We start from the raw sequence: 21,733 nt of genomic DNA, 5'->3' as shown, positions 1-21,733 counted from the left end.
TGCTGAGTCAAGATTTTTGTTGCCTCAGCCTTTCAAAAGTAGGCCAGCTGGTGCAAAATTGCCAAGGAGAACAGTCTGCTTTCGTTCTGCCACTTGCTCCACTGACAGGAAAGACAAAATCTGTGCCATCGATTTCAAGGCCTGAGTGTTCAAACCTGGCTGATGATCCACGTGACGGTGAAACAATCTCCATCTGGGTATAAAAGTTAGTGCCGTTGTAATGCCGACAGACCCCAGTTGTCAGCAGGCAGAACCGAACCTGGGATCTCTGTAGCTTAGTGCATGAGCCTCCGCTGCATGAGTGAAAAGCCAACTGCCTGTTAGCTAAGGCTGAGAGCAGACTCATTCATTGCTTTCTAAGTGGTCTTGGTGCCACTAGATGGGACAGAACACCACACCCAGGAGGTGTGTGGATTACACAGTGACCCTGGAGTGACTTGGAATTATCCCATATTGCAAAGTAAGGTGTTTAGAAGTGAGCTGGGCAGTGGAGCTAGTGTCTGTTGGGTTTTCATGATCTGTATCTGGTTAATGGAAGCTGTTCCTTTAAGAACAGGGCATAAGAACAGAAGATGGACCTTGGGGTGAGTTTGTTGTCAGTTTGTTTGTTGTTGTGAACTTGCTTGCCTCCCATGTGCCTGCTTGACTGAAGTTTATAGTGTGATCTGTTTGGGGGGCTGTGCGCTGAGCCTAGCAGCCTGTTAGACAAGGCTGAGTGCTTCCCAAGGTGGCTCTAGCCTGCCATCCTTTGATCCTAGTTCCTTTAGGGACGGGGCGGGGGGCTGGTAAGGGGGGGTAGAAAGCAACAGAATGGTGTAACCCTGCACCACCGTATTGAGGAACCATCGGTCCGATGTTGTAGACGCCCATGCAGGGAGGAAGGAAGAAAGGCGGTTGGCAAACAGAGGGTTGGAAGGATCCAGGGAACAGTCTGGTAGGTCACCCTCGGGTGTACCCTCAAAACGGGTGCTTGCTCATCTGCTTACTGCGGGTCGAGACCGACTGGGATGTAGATGGGGGTTGGTGGCCAGGGTGTCTCTTTTAGCCCCTGGATTTTTTGTGGGGAGGCTCCTGGCGAGGGTGGCTCCCCTGGCTCTGAGGCTGCTGTGGCTTAAACCGCTTGCAGGAAGGGCCGGGGATGTACAGGCCCAGTGTTTTCAGGGTCGTGCCAGAATCTTTCAAGCCATGGAGTTTATTGTCTGTCTGTTCTGCGAACCTGTGCCTGTCAAAAGGGAGGTCTTGCATTGACTGCTGAGCCTCTGAGGAAAGATCAGAGAGGAGCAGCCAAGAAGCCCTGAATAGCAAGATGGCTGATGTTATGGTACGGGCAGTGGTGCCCACCGTGTCTGACGCCACCTGGAGAGTTGCTCTAGCTGCTGTTGAGCCCTCATCCGGGATCTCCCAGAACTCATTCCTCAGGAAGGGCACTCTCAAACTTGGTCATGGCCTGCCAAATATTAAAATCATAGCGGCCTAGTAGGGCCTGATGGTTGGCCACCTGCAACTGTAGACTGGAGGACAAATAAAACTTTATGCCCAAACAAGTCTCGTCTCCTTGAGTCTTTATTCTTGGGGATAGCCCCTGTCTCTCCCTGTGGTTGACCGCCTCTACCACTAGGGAATTGGGAGCTGGGTGGGTGTAAAGGTACTCATGACCCTTGGCTGGCACAAAGTACTTGAGCTCCGCCCTCTTGGAGATCGGAGGCAAGGAGGATGGGGGTTCCCAGAACGCATTTGTAATTTCCGCAACCCCTTCATGTAGGGGCATGGGGCTGGCTGGAGCTACAGGGCAGAGAACATCAAAGAGGGAATCTTCAGGCTCCTCTAACTCCTCCACCTGGAGGCCCAGGTTGGTGGCAACCCTCTTTAACAGCTCCTGATGCACCTTAGCATCATCCTGGGGAACCGGTGGAGGGGGCCCCACTATAGTCTCATCTGGTGATGAGGAGGAGGATGCCAGTACCAAGCGGTCCTCTGCAACCGGAGGTGGTCCGGCGGCTTGCTCGCCCACTTCCTCCTGTGCCTGGGGGGGGCCTGCAGCTGAGGTCTCTTGAACTGGCGGGAGAGGGCGGTAGCCAGTCTCTCTGAAGCTCCGGATACCGAGCAGGTGGCCTGGGAGGGCTGAGTGAATCCCCATGGGTACCACTGTACCGGCCACGAAGTCTGAGGCCAGGGGGCCAGCTGCGGTGCTGTCGACCTAGTCTGCACTGTAGGTCGTGGAGCTTGTCCCGCAGGTAGGGAACCTCACTCTGAACCTGATCCACAGCCTGAGCAGTCACTCCCCTGCGACCAAGACAGGGCTGAGTGGCGGCTCTGTCCCAGTCGGTACCGGTCGCTCCTCCCGGAGTTGGAACTGGCTGACCTCAAGGAGCACCTGGATCAGGGCCTCGGCACCTGGCAGCACTCGGCAGATCCGTGACAGCCCAGGGCTGGCAACTGCTATGCCTCACGCTCAGGGCTGGATTACCCAATAGGCAGACTAAGCACATGCTTAGGGCACCAGCAAAGCAGGGGGCACCAAAAAAAAAGATATTTTTTTTGGAAAAAAATTGATATTTGATATTTCAAAAAAAGCAGCGAAGTAGTCATCATGGGAAAAATCAGAACTTTGTTAGACTTCCTTACACTCCACTACACACTCAGAGACTGACCCTTCTTCTATTGGTGAAACAAACACCATTCTATGTGGATGTGTCAGAGACTGTAACTGATCATCCTACTCCTGGTGGTAAAACAGACATTGTTCTAGAAGGTGTGGATGTGTCAGAGACTGAACCTGCTCATGCTGTAAATAATAGGAGAAAAGATCCTGGTATGTGGGTTGATTTCAGTACTGATGATGTAGCTTACTGGATAGATCGTGGACCAAATGACTGTCAACACCATACTGGGCCATTTGAGAAATCACATCGGACTTTTACCAATGGCAAACAAGCAAGATATAGTCCACAAAAAATATTTTTTGGCGTGAAAGCGAATGGTGAGAAATACACTCGAGAATGGCTACTGTATTCACCATCAACAGGGTCTGTGTACTGTTTTGTTCGCAAACTTTTGCATATAAACCTTCAACATCCCAGTTTGCTGCAGATGGATTTAGTGACTGGCGGAATACTGTTTTAATTGAACAACATGAAAATAGCACTACTCACAGAGATTCAATGTTGACATATTTAAATCGAAGATAAGGCTTTGGATTGACACAAAAATTGGAAGAACAAATTAAAGGGGAGCATGAATACTGGCAACATGTCTTGCAGCGTGTTATAGCTGTTATTCAAACATTAGCTGAAGGTGGTCTGCCTTTCCGGGGATCAAATGACACATTCGGATCATTGCAGAATGGAAATTTCTTGGGATTGTTGGAGCTTGTGGCTCAGTTTGACCCATTTTTAGCAGGTGATATCTCAAAATATGGGAATGCTGGCAAAGGTAACCCATCATACTTATCCAAGACAATATGTGATGAACTCATTGGTCTAATGAGTCACAAAGTTCATTCAGCTATTGTGGATGAAATAAGTACTGCTGGGTACTTCAGTTTATCTGTCGACTCTACACCTGATCTTCCACATATTGATCAATTGAGTATTGTACTAAGATGTGTCTCCCACAGATGGAAAACCAGTTGAATGATTTATAACATTCCTCAATTTGAAAAGCCACACTGGTGAAGAAATGGCAAATCAAGTACTGCATTATCTGTGCCACGTTTGCAAAATAGAGTTCTCAAAGTGCAGAGGTCAATCTTATGACAACGCTGCCAACATGTCAGGGCGTTATCAAGGAATGCAGAAGCAGCTTTTAGAACAGAACAAATATGCCATATTCCTACCATGTGCTGCACACTCGCTCAATCTTGTTGGCCGCGGCGCTGCTGATTGTTGTCCGGTGGCAGTAAGTTTTTTCTCAACAGTCCAGTTGCTTTATACATTTTTCTCTGCCTCAACACACCGATGGGCAGTTCTTAAAACATATTTGGGCAATGATCGTGTGTTGAAATCTCTTTCTAGTACTCGCTGGGAGGCACATGCAGTGGCAACAAGTGCAATTCTGGAGTCCTACTCAAAGATTGTGGATGCATTAGAAAGTATAGCTGAAGACCAATCACAAGGGAGAAACTATACGAGAGGCAGAAAACATTGCAAACAAGATGCAAGAACTAGAGTTTGTATTCATGTTGACCATGTGGAATGAAATTTTACAACACTTTTACCACACAAGTCAAGCTCTCCAAGAAAAATCAATCATTAGCAGACCACTTACTCACTTTGAGGAATGATTTTGAAAGATTTGAAGACATATCAAAAGGTATCTTGCCTGATACTAACTACAAAGAAGCCCAGTCCTGCAAGCGAATCAGGAAAAAACAAGCAAATGACAGCAGTGCAACAGAAACAGCATTGAATCCTAGAAACAAATTTCGCATATCTACTTACTACGCTATAATTGATACACTTGAAGCTCATACGAAGAGGAGAGGTGACGTGTACAAAGTAGCATCAAGTAGATTTTCTTTTCTAAATGATATGGACTTATCTGATGAACAATATTCACAAGGTTCCCAAAAGCTAGTTGACTCATACACTGTTGACTTGAACATGAATCTCTGTGGAGAAGTACGGCAGTTCCACTGTTATATGCACGCAAAGTTTAATGAAACAGGAAAAATGAAATTCAGTCACATTGATCTTCATGGCACAATACTGAAAGACGGAATACAATGTGTATTTCCAAATGTAGAGATCGCACGACTATTTTTCTAAGATTGATGATTACTAACTGCTCCTCAGAACGCTCTTTTTCTCAGCTGAAAAGAATAAAAAACCCTCAGAAAACAATGTGTCAGGACAGACTTGATTTACTTTCCCTAGTGTGTATGGAAGCGGACATGCTTCGTCGAATCAGCTTCGATGAACTTATCCAGAATTTTGCAATCAGAAAATCTAGAAAGAAGCTATTTTAATTTCAGCATACATGTAAGTTTTGTGTCATTTCAAAAAATAAAATTTTATTTTACGGTATAGTATTGTTTTTATTTTTAATTACATATGGAGGGGCACCATAATCTTTTCTGTGCCTAGGGCCTCTAAAGGTCTTAATCTGGCCCTGCTCACGCTTAATGAACAGTACCAGGATATGGAGTGGAACTGGGAACCAGAGCGGGCTTGGCATCGTGACGATGCAGCCGCACGCGGTGATGCCACCCTGGGGGATCAGCGATGGTGTGGGGAACAGTACCGTCAGTCCCTCGACCTGTCCCTGGAGTGGTTCCGGTGCTGCGGAGATTCCGGATGCCAACTCCGAAACTCCAGCCAGGAGGCGCATGCCTCCAGAGGTCTGTGCCCGGTCACCGACAAGCGATGCCTTGAGCCTCTCTGCCCTTGTCCGAGGTCTGGAGACTGGATGGGGCTGCGAAGCTTCTGCCTATCATGGTCAGAAGCATGTTGGCTGCGAGAGGGTGACTGTTGGTGGGACATCCCCCACAATGGGGAGCATTGCCGTAGAGGTGGAGACTGTGGTGGTCCAAACACAGTTTTACACTGGGACCCCACAGGGGCAGGAGGGGGCAGCACCGGTAGGGACATAATCTCTTGCGTTGCTTTTAGGGCCTCCGGCGTGGACGGCACCCGGAGCTGACAAGGACCTCTGTCGCTATTCAGGGTAGCCAGCAGGGAGCAGGCTGGGCTACACTGCTTGACCTGAGCTGGGGCCCAAGATCCTGAAGGGGGTGAAGAGGTGCCCGAGACAGGGCCTTGATCCAACCCAGACTTGTCCTTTCCCTTGCGGGAAGCTGGAGACCTTCCTCACCCCATCTTCCTGGGCTTCTTGGCTGGAGTCACGGAAGCAGACCGGTGCTGCACAGACGGTACCAGCGGAACGCTGCGCAACGAGGTGATGGTGCTCAGCACCAAATCGGAATGCTGCTCTGGTATCGGGGTAAGGGCAGACTCCATAAGGAGCACTTTCAAGTGAATGTCATGCTTCTTCTTCATCCTGGGCCCAAGCACTGTAAACAACTGTTATGTGGATGCCCCGTCCCGAGGCAAAGTCCCATTCGGGACCTACTAAGTCTCTGACTAACAAATAGGGAAACTAAAACTAGAGGGAAACTATATACAATAATATACAAGAGGTAAATGGGTTCGTACGAAAGAGAAGCAACAGCGCTAGCTGAAGCAGCAACAGTTCCATGTACTGTCCTGGCAGCAAGAAGGAACTGAGGGTGAAGGGGGCTGGCGGCGCCCTATATGCCACGGCATATGCGTGCCACTCCAGGGGGCACCAGAGGTGGTCCCCTACGGATACTACTGAGGGAAAAATTTCTGGCGCCAGTGAACGTGGCGAGCACACACACCTATGTTGAATGGACATGAGCAATCACTCGAAGAAGAAGTGGAAGTTAAATAAATAGAAAGGAGCATAAACTCTGGCAAATGAAGTGTAAAAATATAATTAGGAAGGCAAAAAAGAATTTGAAGAACAGATAGCCAAAGACTCAAAAAGAAATAGCAAAAAAATACATCAGAGCAGGAAGCCTGCTAAACAATCAGTGGGGCCACTGGAGGATCGAGATGCTAAAGGAGCACTCAAGGACGATAAGGCTATTGTGGCATAACTAAATGAATTCTTTGCATCGGTCTTCATGGCTGAGGATGTGAGGGAGATTCCAAAACCTGAGCCATTCTTTTTAGGTGACAAATCTGAGGAACTGTCCCAGATTGAGGTGTCATTAGAGGAGGTTTTGGAACAAATTGATAGACTAAACAGTAATAAGTCACCAGGACCAGAGGGTATTCACCCAAGACATCTGAAGGAACTCAAATGTGAAATTTCAGAACTACTAACTGTAGTTTGTAACCTATCATTTAAATCAGCTTCTGTACCCAATGACTGGAGGATAGCTAATGTGGCACCAATTTTTAAAAGGGACTCCAGAGACGATCCCAGCAATTACAGGCCAGTAAGCTTGACTTCAGTACTGGCAAACTGGTTGAAACAATAGTAAAGAACACAATTGTCAGACACACAGATGAATATAATTTGTTGGGAAGAGTCAACATGGTTTTTGTAAAGGGAAATCATGCCTCACCAATCTACTAGAATTCTTTGAGGGGTTCAAGAAGCATGTGGACAAGGGGGATCCAGTGGATATAGTGTACTTATATTTTCAGAAAGCCTTTCTTAAGGTCCCTCACCAAAGGTTCTTAAGCAAAGTAAGCTGTCATGGGATAAGAGGGAAGGTCCTCTCATGGATTGGTAACTGGTTAAAAGATAGGAAACAGGATAGGAATAAATGGTCAGTTTTCAGAATCACCTTTGTCACCTTTATCCGGCTTGTCCTCGTCCATCCCTTCACAAACACAAGTTGACACCATACCATTCTATTTGTTGTGAGCACATTCAGTAGATGATCACGGAGCAATATCTTACATATTCGCCTTCCATTGCTCTCTGGGTGACAGCTCATTTTTCTTCCTCCGCTTTCGTCTTTGGCCAGCTTTCTGCTCCATATATCATTGCTGGCAGAACAGTGGAGTTAAACAGTGCTTTCCTTTTCTTCATGGGCAGTTCATCATCCGTTAGAGACGTCTTTATTTTGTTGAAACTTGCCCACCTTGCCTTTCGCCTCCTACTGCATTCCCCTTCACATGAGTTGTCTCTGCTCAGCTGCTGATCCAGATAAATATATTTGTCGACCTCTCGATTTCTTTCCTGTTTACAGTAATGATTCCTTCTGCACAATGCTCATTCTGCATCCACTTCGTCTTCGACGTGTTCACTTTCAACCCGATATCATGTGAAAGTGTTTGCAGTTGCTACAATTTGTTCTCATAGACTCATAGATATTAAGGTCAGAAGGGACCATTATGATCATCTAGTCTGACCTCCTGCACAATGCAGGCCACAGAATCTCACCCACCCACTCCTGCAATAAACCTCTCACCTATGTCTGAGCTATTGAAGTCCTCAACTCATGGTTTAAAGACTCCAGCTCTGCTGCGTCCTTTGACAGTATTACACAGTCATCAACGAAGAGAAGATGTGTTAACTGTTCTCCGTCAATTCTGATTCCTTCTTCCTAGTTCAATTTCTTGAACAGCAACTCCTGTACTGCTGCAAACAGCTTTGGTGAGATTGTGTCGCCTTGTCTGACGCCTTTAGTCAGACATTATTTAGTAATAATGCAGGGGACACTGAATAATGTTATCTCTGTCGAGCAGTTTGCGGTTAATTTCTTCCAGCAGGTTGATGTATCTCAGGTCGATTCTGATTTCATTGAGCGCGTTGAGTACAACGTTAATCTCTACCAAGTCAAATGCCTTTTTATAGTTGACAAATGCAATACACAATGGTACTTTGTATTCCTTGCATTTTTCGATGAACTGCCGAACTAAGTGAATGTGATCAATTGTTGAATACCCTGAGTGGAAACCAGCTTGTTCTCTGCTTTCGTGCATTTCAAGATGCTTCTTAATCAGATTGAGTATGACATGGTTGAAGACTTTATACACTTGTGAGAGGAGTGTGATCAAATGGCAGTTGCTCAGTTCTTCTGGATTGCCTTTCTTCATTAATAGTATTGTTTTTGATTTCTTCCATGCATCTGGAACACACTTGCTATTGATATAGATGGTGAACCGTTGCGCCAATGCTTTGAAGAGAGTATCTTCCCCTGCTTTGAGATATTCCGGTCAAACATCATCCACTCCCGGACTCTTCCCTGTCTTTATGTTACGAACTGGTTATTCAATTTCTTCCCAAATAACGTCAGAACTTCTTCTATAACCTGCTGCCTTGATGGTGTATGATGGACATTGACATGTGAGGAGTAGAGGTCATTGTGGAATTTTGTACATATTTTTTTCATCTTGTTCCTTTCTGATGTCCTTTCACCATTTTCATCTTTCAGCACTGCTGGGATAATCTGTTCTTTTCAACCGCCTCTCTGAATTTCATCTTTCTAAAGTCTTTGTAGTCTTTTTTGATCTTCACATGAATTTCTTTGCACAGTGGTCTTATTCTTCACCCATTTTTCCTTCTAATTTCATGTGCGCCCGCCTCACCATCAGATTCACAGTTTCCTCGCTGATCGTCTGCTTGTGTCCCAGCATTTTCAATGCCATTGCCTTCTTAGCTGCTGAGATTATCTGTGAGATGAAACTCTTCGTAGTCCTCATCGATGTCCTTGTTGACCTTATACTCGAGGTCCATTTCACTCACTTCCTGTGCAAATGCCTCTTCGTTGAACAGCCATTTTTGCTTCGGTTTCTGGCTTCTCTTAACTCGGTCTTCGTAGACATTGTCAACACATAGTTTTGAGCACAACATACGATGGTCTGAGCCTGTGAAAATATCCTATTGTTGCTACATCGTTGAAGATTCTTCTGGTATCTGTCATTACATAATCAATCTGATTCAGTGTGACTCCATGCAGGCTTTTCCATGTCCACTGCCAATGCTGGTCTTTTTGAAATATCATGCTCATTATGTGGAAATGGTTTGCCTCTGTGAATGCAACCAGATGTGCTCCATTAGTAGGTGGAAAGGAGAGCGAAAAAGAAAAGTACATGAGAAAATTTGGTAAAGGTGTATGTTTTCAGAATGCAAAGAGATAAATAGTGGTGTCCCTGAGGGGTCTGTACGGGGACCAGTCCTATTCAACATATTCATAAATGATCTGGAAAAAGGGATAAAAAGTGAGGTGGCAAAATTTGCAGATGATACAAAACTACTCAAGATAGTTAAGTCCCAGGCAGACTGCAAAGAGCTACAAAAGGATCTCTCAAAACTGGGTGACTGGGCAACAAAATGGCAGATGAAATTCACTGTTGATAAATTCAAAGTAATGCACATTGGAAAGCATAATCCCAGTTGTACATATAAAATGATGGGGTCTAAATTAGCTGTTACCACTCAAGAAAGAACTCTTGGAGTTATTGTGGATAGTTCTCTGAAAACATCCACTCAATGTGCAACGGCAGTCAAAAGACCAAACAGAATGTCAGGAATCATTAAGAAAGGAATAGATAATAAGACAGAAAATATCATATTGCCTCTATATAAATCCATGGTACGCGCACACCTTGAATACTGTGTGCAGATCTGGTCGCCCCATCTCAGAAAAGATATATTGGAATTGGAAAAGGTTCAGAAAAGGGCAACAACAACGATTAGGGGTATGGAACGGCTTCCATATTAGGAGAGATTAATAAGACTTGGACTTTTCAGCTTGGAAAAGAGATGACTACGGAGGAATATGATAGAGGTCTATGAAATCATGACTGGTGTGGAGAAAGGAAATAAAGAATTGTTATTTATGTGCATCTGTGACACCCCCTCTACTGTCTCATCGTCACTGCTTGAACCCAGAACCTTCAGTCCCCTCTACTCGTTGTTGAGCCACAGGACTAGCTGTATTAGCTAGCACTAAGAGAAGTCTGTTATCCCAGCTGGGGAATGGGGTGCTGAGTTTGTGGAGTGGCTGGGGGCAGGGAGCCCGGCCTGACGCTCTCTTTCTCCCCCACCCCCAGAGTTGAGGGAGCTTCTGCCCCATGAGATGGAAATGGACTCTTGGGGCAACGTGCTGGATTGGAGGTGCCAGGCTAGCTCTCTTTCTTACCCCCCGCCCCCTGGCTATACCTGCTCTTCCAGGGCAGAATGTGCTGCTCTTGCTCTAGGTGGTGATGTGAGCTCAGCCTCTGGAGAGTCGTGATTTTGGCAGGCTGCCAACATTCCCCTGACAATACAAGCCGCAGACATGGAATGGCAATTTTTTAATACTTTACACCTTGGCCAAATCTGACTGGAATTTCACGGAACTTCTGTGGCCCGAGGGGATTCCCCCTGCGAATATCAGGGGCCTGTTGCAAACACTGGAGGAGTGAGATCCTCTCAAAGAAAAGTCACAAGAATCCCTTGCAGCAGACAGTGGTTAGTGCCTCTTGTAACAACATGGAGGCAAATCTATAACATATGCTTGATAGCGGTAGTACAAGAAGGGGTAGGTTCCGTTCCCTGCACTGGCCTTACCTTTGGTGTGAATCACTTCCCCTCTAACCCTTTGCCTGGTTAGATCATGGGCTTTCTGAGGCAGGGACTGTCTGTTAGGATGTGTTTATACATCACTTTGCACAATAGGGACCAATCCAGATTGGGGCTTCTAGGTGCTCCCATAATACAAATTCTAAATGATATTAGCCAGGGATACAACACAGCAGCTGTTTGGCTAAACACAGCCCTTGGGGCTTGAGTTCTGCAGACCTTTAGTGGAGCAAAGCTCCCCCTGAAATCCAAGAAGTGAGCACGTCACCATGCCAGGAATAATTTGGCCCTTTAGAGTTTATTTCTGGCTGCTGGCCAGACAGATCCACACCTCAGCAAGAAGAGATTGTCTCTGGAAGACCTTAGAGACACTGCAAGCAGGAGTTTATCTCGATCCCCCAAAGAAGCCCCCACCTCTGAGAGGGATGGTTCTGAGCTGGTTTGTGCAGCGGCTGCTGAGGTGACGGGTGTCACTAGCTGTTTATCAGCTCTGAACGTGTAAAAATTTCATAACTATAGAGGAAGCGTGGGGGGGCGGGGGCCTTCGGCTAGGGGAACAATCGGCTGAAAGAGATAGCTGTCTGGGCGCCAGGGTGGGTCCCCAGGGGAAGGGATGCGGAGGTTTGTCCTAGATTTGTGGGGGGTTTTGCCTGAGATCTGAATGTATAATTGTGGGAGGAGACGAGAGAAAATGAGCTGAAGCCTCCTAACGCAGAGGCTGGTCCTTATGAGTAAAGGGCCACATGTCTCCTTTTATCACTGGCCATAATTCCCTCCTTGGCTCAAAGGCGGCTGTGAAAAGAGCAGGACTGGTTCAAACTTCCTTGTGGTCTCCGTGGCAACCATCCCTGCAGGAGCCTTTTCTTCCTTTCCCCCTTTCCTCTTTTGTTGTTGTTGTTGTGTCATTAAAACTTCCCTCCCCAAAGGCCAGGATTGAATCCCTACCCAGCGGCTTCCCACCCGCTGCCTCAGCCCTTCTGTCTGCCTCCTGCCCAGCTCACTCCTTTCCAGAGCAGCTGCCCTTGCTGAAGTCTCTAGTGGCCACTCCCAGGATAGTGGGCATGGAAGCAAAGACTTGATGGGGTTTTTTTTGGGGGGGGGTCTTATTTCCAGCCCCCACAGGTCCTTCTTTCTCAGTCTACCCCATAGACTGGCCTCAAGCATTCAGGTCTTTTAAAGTCCGAGGATAAAGTTGTCTGCACAGATCCTGCTCCCGCCCAAAAGCCCTGAAAAGCCACTCAGTGCAGCTTGTTACATTTATAACCAGATGGGCCCAACCCAAAACTTGGATGTGTACAATCTAAAGCTGTGATCCTGGCCCAGCGTGGGTCCATCTCTCTCTACAAAGGGCCAAAGCCAGTAGTGAGTCTGTGTTACCTTAAGGGGGCCTAAACTGGCCACCTTCTGGGACCCTCAAGATGTAACCCAGCAATTCTGTCTCCCTTAGACTCACCTTGGAATTTGGCCCAACAGCTTTACAGTGGCCAGACCAAACATACCCCAGTGCTTGGGACTCCTGAACTGAGATGCAGAGTGTTTTCTCAGAAGAGAAGTCACTGGCAATCACACACATGGCTCATGCTGTTGCCCTCACATGCAGACCAATAGGGCAAAATTTCAAAAGAGCTTATGGCCAAATTTTGAAAATTCTGGCCATAAGGGCCCGATTCCCCACTGTCTTGTAGCTTGGATCATTGCCTATGCTGGTGCAGTGTGTGTGAATTGCTACCAGATCAGAATGGCCACAGTTTCACAGCCATTTGCACTCAAGATGGATGTAGATGACAACACAAGGTGCAAGGAAGCATAGTCTCTGGTCCATTATCCTCTACGTGTGGTATGATCACGAGTACACCAAGCGCACTTACTGGGAGCCATCTAACAGGGGAAGTTAGTGAAAAGGCTAAATGTGCCTAATCCTGAGCAGTGCTGAGCATCCTGATTTCCCAGAAGAGCACGTCCTGAGGAGTGGCAAGGCAAGCTTCTTCTTCACTGTCTCACCAATATGGCACTACCTTGACCTTGAGGGTAAATTCAGTCTTCAGGCGCCTTCGGTCCTTTTCCTCCCTGCTGGGACTGCCAGTGAGAAGCCTTTTTGGATATGTCTACAAAGCCTAGCAAGCCTGGTACTGTGTGACCTGCACCTGCAGATTTGGTTTTTCCAAGCCCATGCTTGAGTGTCCACACTGCATGGGAAACCCAAGCCTTACGACCTTGCTGGCACATCCATATTGCAATACGCAAAGCCGAGTCAGAACTTCAGCTTCTCTGAGTGTAACCCACACACTTCCTGCGAGTGGTGTTCTGTCTCACCTCGTGGCACGGAGACCACTTAGAGAGAGAGATTAATGAGTTTGCTCTACAGCCTTAGCTAAGAGCCAGTTGGTTTTTAGCTCATGCAGTAGAGGCTCAGACACTAAGCTCCAGAGATCCCCGGTTCAATCCTGCCCGCCGATGACCGGGATCTGTTGGCGTTACATAAGCACATACCATAATATCCCAGGACTCCTAGCACCCTTCCCAGCTGAAACAATTCTATGGCTTCGTTCACAGTGGGTTGAGGGTGAACTTGTCTGTCTGTCCCATAGGAGTTGATCAGAAGTGTTTTTGGTGGTTTTTGCCTGCCAGTAAATCAAGCTGAACCATTTTGTGTCGGCACGCTCCCAGCAGCCTGAGCCTCAACATGGATCCTAACCCAGAGGAAGACTTCAAATTCATGGTGTCAGTCCTATTTCAGGAATCAGAAATAGCACCTGGGAGATGCTGGTGGACATTTTGGTGGCAGTTTGTGATCTGCCAAAAGGGGTTGCTGACATGTCAGTTACAACCCAGCTGATGCCAGTGGTCTTAGCTGTAGATTCCCTATGTGCAGACCAGCACTTCTGGTACAGGGCCACAAACACAGACGTGGGATGACCAACTGTGGCTCCAGAACTTTCACATGGAGAAAGCAGATGTTCCTGGTGCTTTGTGATCAGCTTGCTTGTATCCTACAGTGCCAGGATGCCAGGGATGAGGGGTTTGAGGTGCAGGTGTGGGCTCCGCGCTGGGACAGGGGTTGGGATATGGGGGGATGAGGGCTCTGGCTGGGGGTGTGGGCTCTGGGATGGGGCCAGGGATGAGGGGTTTGCAATGTGGGAGGAGACTCCGGGCTGGGACAGGGGGTTGGGGTGCAGAGGCGGGGGTGAGGGCTCCAGCTGGGGGTGGGGCCGGGGATGAGGGGTTGGCAGTGTGGGAGGGGACTCCGGGCTGGGACAGGGGGTTGGGGTGCAGAGGCGGGGGTGAGGGCTCCAGCTGGGGGTGGGGCCGGGGATGAGGGGTTTGCAGTGTGGGAGGGGACTCCGGGCTGGGACAGGGGGTTGGGGTGCAGAGGCGGGGGTGAGGGCTCCAGCTGGGGGTGGGGCCGGGGATGAGGGGTTTGCAGTGTGGGAGGGGACTCTGCGCTGGGCCAAGGGGTTGGGGTGCAGAGGCGGGGGTGAGGGCTCCAGCTGGGGGTGGGGCCGGGGATGAGGGGTTTGCAGTGTGGGAGGGGACTCCGGGCTGGGACAGGGGGTTGGGGTGCAGAGGCGGGGGTGAGGGCTCCAGCTGGGGGTGGGGCCGGGGATGAGGGGTTTGCAGTGTGGGAGGGGACTCCGGGCTGGGCCAGGGGTGGGGGTGCGGGGTCCTGGCGGCACTTACCGCGGCTCTGAGGAAGCGGCCGCCCAGTCCCGGCGGCCTCTAGGTGGAGGCACAGCCATGAGGCTTTGTGGGCTGCCTTCACCCCAGCAGGCACTGTCCCCTGCAGCTCCCATTGGTCATAGTTCCCAGCCATGGGAGCTGCTGTTGTCCCTGTGACATTCTATCCCTTGGGGCAGCATCCTGTAACCCCCATATTCCTCATCTGTATATAATTGTGATATTACATGTAAAACAGGCCACGTGAGGTAACAGAGAAAGGTTATGAACGGCTGAAACCCACGGTTCTGTCTAAATATGTGTGTCTTTAGTGCATATGAAGTTGTGAGATTGTGTGGTATGGGTGTCATTAAAACATGCTGTGAGTTGGGGAATCAGCCAGATATTGGCTCCCCAGAGACAAGAACAAGGAAAGTCGCCAGCGCCTGGGCGGGTGTCAAACAACCATCAACAACCATTGTCCAGCCAGGGAGCTACAATGCAATGACTCACCTGCATGAGGCCACACCAGGAGAATTGCTCAACCTTGCCCAGAGACTCAGCAATGCCCCCAGACATGCCTGGACTTGTGTTCTCCAAGCACATGGACTAAGGGTATAAAACAGAACACAAAGGCCACATGCTTCACCTTTCTCCTTCACCCACCTATGCTGCAAGCAACAAAGACACTCTGGAGAGTCCAAGAGAGGGGGCTGACCCAGGCTTAAGAGACAAACCTGTATATTAAGGACTGCAAAATCCAGTGGGATGAGAAAAACTGCTTAATCTAGATGTTGCCCAGTCTAATAGGGTTGAGAGGTTAGACTGCAAGCTTATATTTTATTTTATTTATCTTTACCAGTGAGTTTGTATGAAGTGTGTGGCAAATGTGCTCAGGTTTGCAAAAGCTGGTGTATATCCACTTTCCATTGATGAAGTGGTGAATCAATTAATAAATTTGCACTTGAGCAGCACAAGACAGTATATGCCTGAGGTACAGTGTTGGGAGCTGGGGGGATTTGGCTGGTGCCTTTTTCTGTGTGATTCGTGAGTGGCTCTAGGAGCATTCATGCAATCTAGCTGGGTGTGGGGCTCCACATGTGGTTGTGCTGAGTGATAACAATGCCGGGAGGGGTTTGCTGCTTGTCACTAGCAAGGCATTATGAGAGACAGCCCAGGCTGGAGAGTAAAGGCGGCACAGTTCCAGGCTGCACCCCCGGGATCCCATCACAGTCCCCTAATGTGAGATGCTGCCATATCATCTCTGAATAGGAGCTCTTCTCAACTGCTGTGACTCTGCTGTGAGCATGGGCATAGAACCAATCCCAGCTTGGTTTACTCTATCATTGGATCTGTCCATTTGTGGCATCCTCCCATAATTCCCTCTGAGCCCGGTGATCCCAGCAAGCCAGGGTAACAGCTGAGGGATTCGCAAAAAGAACAGGAGTATTTGTGGCACCTTAGAGACTAACCAATTTATCTGAGCATAAGCTTTCATGAGCTACAGCTCACTTCATCGGATGCATGCAATAAATTGGTTAGTCTCTAAGGTGCCACAAGTACTCCTTTTCTTTTTGCGAATACAGACTAACACGGCTGTTACTCTGAAAGCTGAGGGATTGCAACCTCTGCCTGAAGAGCTGTCCCAATGTGTGGCACAAGACTCCAATAAGGGATGCTCAGTGACCAAAAGTAATTACCATTTGGCATCTGTTTGGTGGCCTATGTGAAATGAGTTTCATGGGTCTTAGCCCATTTCCAGTTGGACAGGTGCCCAGGTCATGAAGAGTATGTCTACACAGCACACTGAGCTGGGCTCAGACTCAGGTTTAAGCCCAAACCCTGCTTCTGTCCATGCAGAAATCAGTCTGACTCAGGCCAGGAACCCCTCTGGACTCAGGCCCATGGGGATGATGGGTCAGAGCCCAAGTCCCACTGTGACACAGGTCAAAGCTGAGGCATTTTGCAATGTGGATGCAACTCAAGTCTGAGTCACCAGACTTAGGTCTGGAGAGTCCACCAACACTATCCCATAATCTTCTGGGACTGTGCTTCCCAGCCTGTCCCTCTCCAAACTTCCCATTTGCCTCACAGACATTGTGCAGAACACAGCAGGCCACAATAATGCTGACTGCACTGATGACTGGCATCCAAACGGTTTTGAAGGCAGTGCCAATGGGATTTCAGTCTGCCAAACGCACATTCCACCACCATCCTAAAACTACTGAAGTGTAGTTGAACCTGCTTTTGCTAGGTCCTCCGAAATCAGGGTACGGTTTCATAAGCCAATGGCAACAGAGGGTAATCGGGTTCCTCTGGAATAAAAATGGGGACAGTGACTCCATTTATAACAATGCCATTTGGTGGGAATAATGTCCCCGCTTGTCCATGAACGTAAAGTCCTGGTATTCAGGACACCCTGACACCACGCATCTTGCCAGTTCATCCCATGCTGGCTCCCAGGAATTTTCCCCGTGGCTGACCAGGGCCTGCATAAAGATGGTTTAGGTACCTTTTGTGGTTTAGGTACTTGTGCTCCTTGCAGAGAGCAAACTGTGGGCACATGAATCCCATCCGTGGCCCTAGCACCGTGTGGAAAGCCCATTTTCTGAAACCCAGCAATTATTTCAGGAACTTTTGTAATGCCGATCACTTTTGGGTACACTACAGTACTGATTGCCTCACAAACCTTTGCCGTAACAACCCCCACACTTGATTTGCCAGCTTCAAACTGGTTAGCCATGGACCAAGAGCAGTTTGTAGTAACCAGCTTCCAGATGGCAATAGTGACTGCTGCTTCTGGCCTGGCATGGTCTATCTCATGTGGGTGTCCTGGCACCACACACTTTGTATTCTGTGTTTTCATTGAAATTGATATATTTGAAAATATAGAAAAACATCTGAAAATATTTAATACATTTCAGTTGGTATTCTATTGTTTAATGGTGCGATTAGTTGCAATTAATGTTTTTAATCGGGATTAATTTTTTTTAGTTAATCGCATGAGTTTGTACAGCCCTAGTTTGGACTCGGCCTGGGTGAGCTGTGCCTTTACTGCCCTGCAGCTACACTGTGACGTGTACGCACACGGACTCAATGAGAACTCGCAGGGTACGTAACACCCACCGGGGAATCACACCCCAAGCTCAGACTGTAGACCTAGCCGGTCAGCAATGCACAGCTTCTTCAAAGACTGAACAGCGCTCTCATGCTGGGAAAAAGAACTTGTAAAACCACGTGTAAGAGCGCCATCTGGTGACTCCTGCTGTAACAATAAAGTAGGCCACACTGCTTTCTCTTACACTGGTGTGACTCCACTGAATTCAGTGCGGTTACACTGGTGTAGCTGAGAGCGGAGCTGATCCCCCCATTCTCTGAAAAGTGCTTTGGGATCCTTCTGATGGAAGTTGCTCTAAAAAGTGAAGGAATTATCATTAGACAATTAAACCTGAAGAAGAGCTCTGTATGAGCTCAAACGCTGGTCTCTCTTCAGCGGAAGTTGGTCCAGTAAAAGATATTATCTCACCCACCTTGTGTTGCCATTGGACAATCTGTCATCTATTGTAGCATGAGGATTATGGCCCCTATCGTCTGCTAAGAGTAGCAGCTTGTTGTTGCTTTATGTGTTTGTATATTACTGTAATTAGGAGGGAATTTTCTTAGTAAGTTAGTTTATTTGTTTGACTTCCTATGGTCTCTTCAAGATCTGTCTCTTATTCTCTGTGCTGGAGCAGAAGATCACAAAGCAAACCAGGCTTCAAGCTGCTAGGGGCTTTTCCAATTAGGGCCCGATGGTTCTGAAAGAAGTAAAATAAGTGATGAGGTGAAGCAAGCACCCTGGTGACTCTTTTGGCCACTGTTTCTGGTAGTCCCAGCTCAGCAGGCAGGCAGGATTTCCGGAGCGCAAGGTGTTTAATGCTTGGTGGTAGTAGCAGCCTCCAGTGTATCCGGTTCAGGTTTCTTCTCACATGACATGAAAGCGGTGGGTCCCTGGCTACAGAACAAGACTTAAATGTTTAAGAGGATCAAAAAGTCCGGAATGAGAGTGATACCAGCCCTCTCCACACCAAACTACACTAGCAAAAGTCATTTTCACAGCAAGAGACACGGAAGGCTCCAGAGCAAAGAGCTTGAAATGGGGCAGGATGCAAAGCAAGAGAGAAGCACCTGGGTATTTTACTGAGACTGGCTAGACATGAAAGGTAGTTGGCAGGGATGGTATTAGGTCAGTATCAGTAGCTCCTGAACGTCAGCTGAATGCTACATAGGGCAGGAACTGTCTATTCAGTCTATGACTGTACAGTGCCTTGTGCAACATGGGTCTGATCTCTCACTGGGGCCTCTAAGTATTCCCATCATGTAACTAGTAAATAACAAGGATTGGAGATACCAATCAAGAGCGGGTGTTGCAGAGTCAGCTCCAGAAGCGGGTCTCTCCCTTATAAAGTGGTCCCCAGAATGAACTAGTTGGAGGACCAATCATCATTTGGTTATTTCGTCTGCCCTTGGAATACCCGGGCTGCAATACCAGGTTCCACTAGGAACTTCAGTAAGAGGGATTGACATCTATTATTATTATTTGTAAGACAGAAGCACCTGGAGGCTCCAGCTGAGATCAGGGCCCCATTGTGCTGGGCACTGCACAGACCCACAATCAGAGACAGTCTCCGCTCCCAGAACCTCACAGTCTGAAGAGACAAGACAGGCAAAGGAGAGGTTATCATCCCAAAAATGACAGGCAGGGAACAGAAGAACAGAGATGTGATGGCACTTGCCCAGGATCACACAGAGAGAGCGCAGATCTTCTGAGTTGCAGTTTGTGCACAGTAATGTGGGTGTGGCTGCGGAGACCAAAGGGCAACCTCCATTGTGGAAGGGGGCATCGTTTAGACTGGGGAGGGCAGGTAACACAGGTTGCAGTTCACAGCAGGCTCTGGTTTCAGTGTTATTTAATTCTTAAATAAATATTAAAATAATATAATTTTTAAATAAATCTCTTGTTGCTTTAATACAAAGTACAACAAACAATTAATGCGTTGGCCACAAGACCATCTAAGACCTCTCATCCGAAACATGGTAAAAAGGAGCCTCAACCTCTGCACCTTTGAAAGTTGGGCAATGTCCTGGGCGAGTGGGAGTATGAGTGCTGGGAGAGGAGACAGAAGAGTGAGGGAAAAGGTTACTCCTGGGGGGAATTCTGCGCCAAAACATTAAAAATTCTGCACCAAAATATTCAAAATTCTGTGCACAATATTTTAAAATTCTGCAAAATTTTGCATATTTTATTTGTCAAAACAATACAATATAATCACCCCAGTTTCTATTATTTTGGTAATTTATTTCAGAATACCTGTCAAAAAGTATGCCTGTAACTATAGACAACAAAAAAAGATTCAGGAAATGTTTTAGACAAATCAATTCCTTACTCGACATATTAATACATATCTTTGAGTAATAATTCATTTAAACTACAATACAGAAATATATTTCCTGCACCTCTCAGAAGCAGTGCAAAAGCTTGGGGGACTCAGGGGTAATGGAGGAGCTGAGAGAGAGGGAAGTAATTGCTGGGAAGGAGCTAGGAGTGAACCTGGAGGGTTGTTGAGCGTGGGTGGGAGAAGTACGGAACAGTTTTTTGGGGGGTGAGAGATCGTTACGGAGTTGGGGAGCATCCACCATGCAGAGCCTGGATGACCCCTACCCTCTCCCATTCAGTCAGGCACATCTGCCCCTGTCCCCCTGTGTCCCTGCACCCCCACTCAGCCACCCCTCTCCCCCATCCCTGTGTGTCCCTGCACGCCCTCCCCATCCCCATGCACCTCTCTCCCTGTCCCCATGTGTCCCTGCACCCCCCTCAGACATCCCTACCTCCATGCACCCCTTGCCCCCATTGTCCCTGCACCCACACTTAGCCATCCCGTTTGCATGTGGCCCTGCACCCCCACTCCCATTGAGCCCCCACCCCAGTCTGTCCCCCCTCACTAGCCCTTCTGAACCCCAAAATATGTGACCTCCCCAGCCAGCCCCATGTGCCCCACTCTGTCTATCCCTTCCACATCCCCATGCCACCTCACCTGCCCCTGCAGTCAGGCCCCTGAGGAACATAGCCTCTCCTCCTCAATATTGGCTGCTGACTGCTAAAGCCAGTGAGCCACAGCAGCCCCTGGTGGGTGAAAGGCATAATGTGGGGAAAAAACAAAATCTGCAGGGCACATGAATTCTGCACATGCACAGTGGTGCAGAACTCCCCCATGAGTGAAATATGCAGGGGATGGGGGAAGAATATATGTCAAAGGAGAGACCATCCATATTCATCAGAGAGAAAGAACTGATGTTCAGGGTCCTTGCTAAGGTCAGGGTTCCCCATCATCATCTTCACAAAGTTCCTCAAATCTCAGACTAAGGCCCAGTTCTCCCCTCATTTACACCAGTGTAACTCAATTACCTTCTGTGGAGTTACTCCTGATTTACACTGGTGTGAGTGACATCAGAATCAGGCTCTCAGCTTTCCAGGAGAGGAAAAGGAAATTGTGCACATGAGCAACAAAGCGAAATAGCCCCAGAACATTCAGCTGACCAAGGTGGGAATGATCTTCCTAACTTGATGAGTATTTATTACAGAAATTATATACAATAGCCTTCCACATCAGACAGCAGCTTGTGGACCAGGAATATAGATGCAGGCCCCTTGCTGTCTGACCTAATGGAGGTACCCAGGGCCCCATGCAACCTAACACATGACAGATCAGTAAATATGGGCCCATGCAACCCAGCCCAAGACAGGAACTTATTTGTAGACCCCGCACAACCTTCACTGGAGTAAGGAACATGGGACATGGACTCCATGAGCCTAAAACAAGAGAAGAACATGCCAATGGGCATCATGTAACTTGAATGTGAGTCAGAGGCAGCAGAGGCCAATCAAGACAGCCTGCCACCTCAGACAAAACTTCAGTGTGCTGCCCCCCTCATTGGTCTAGATTTGGCCCAGCTGCCCCTCTGTCATGACAGAGGAGTGGCCCGGCCAAATTGG

Source organism: Natator depressus, chromosome 27 (genome assembly GCF_965152275.1).
Source record: "Natator depressus isolate rNatDep1 chromosome 27, rNatDep2.hap1, whole genome shotgun sequence".
Classification (NCBI taxonomy): Eukaryota; Metazoa; Chordata; order Testudines; family Cheloniidae; genus Natator; species Natator depressus.
Note: the sequence above shows the minus strand (reverse complement) of the source record.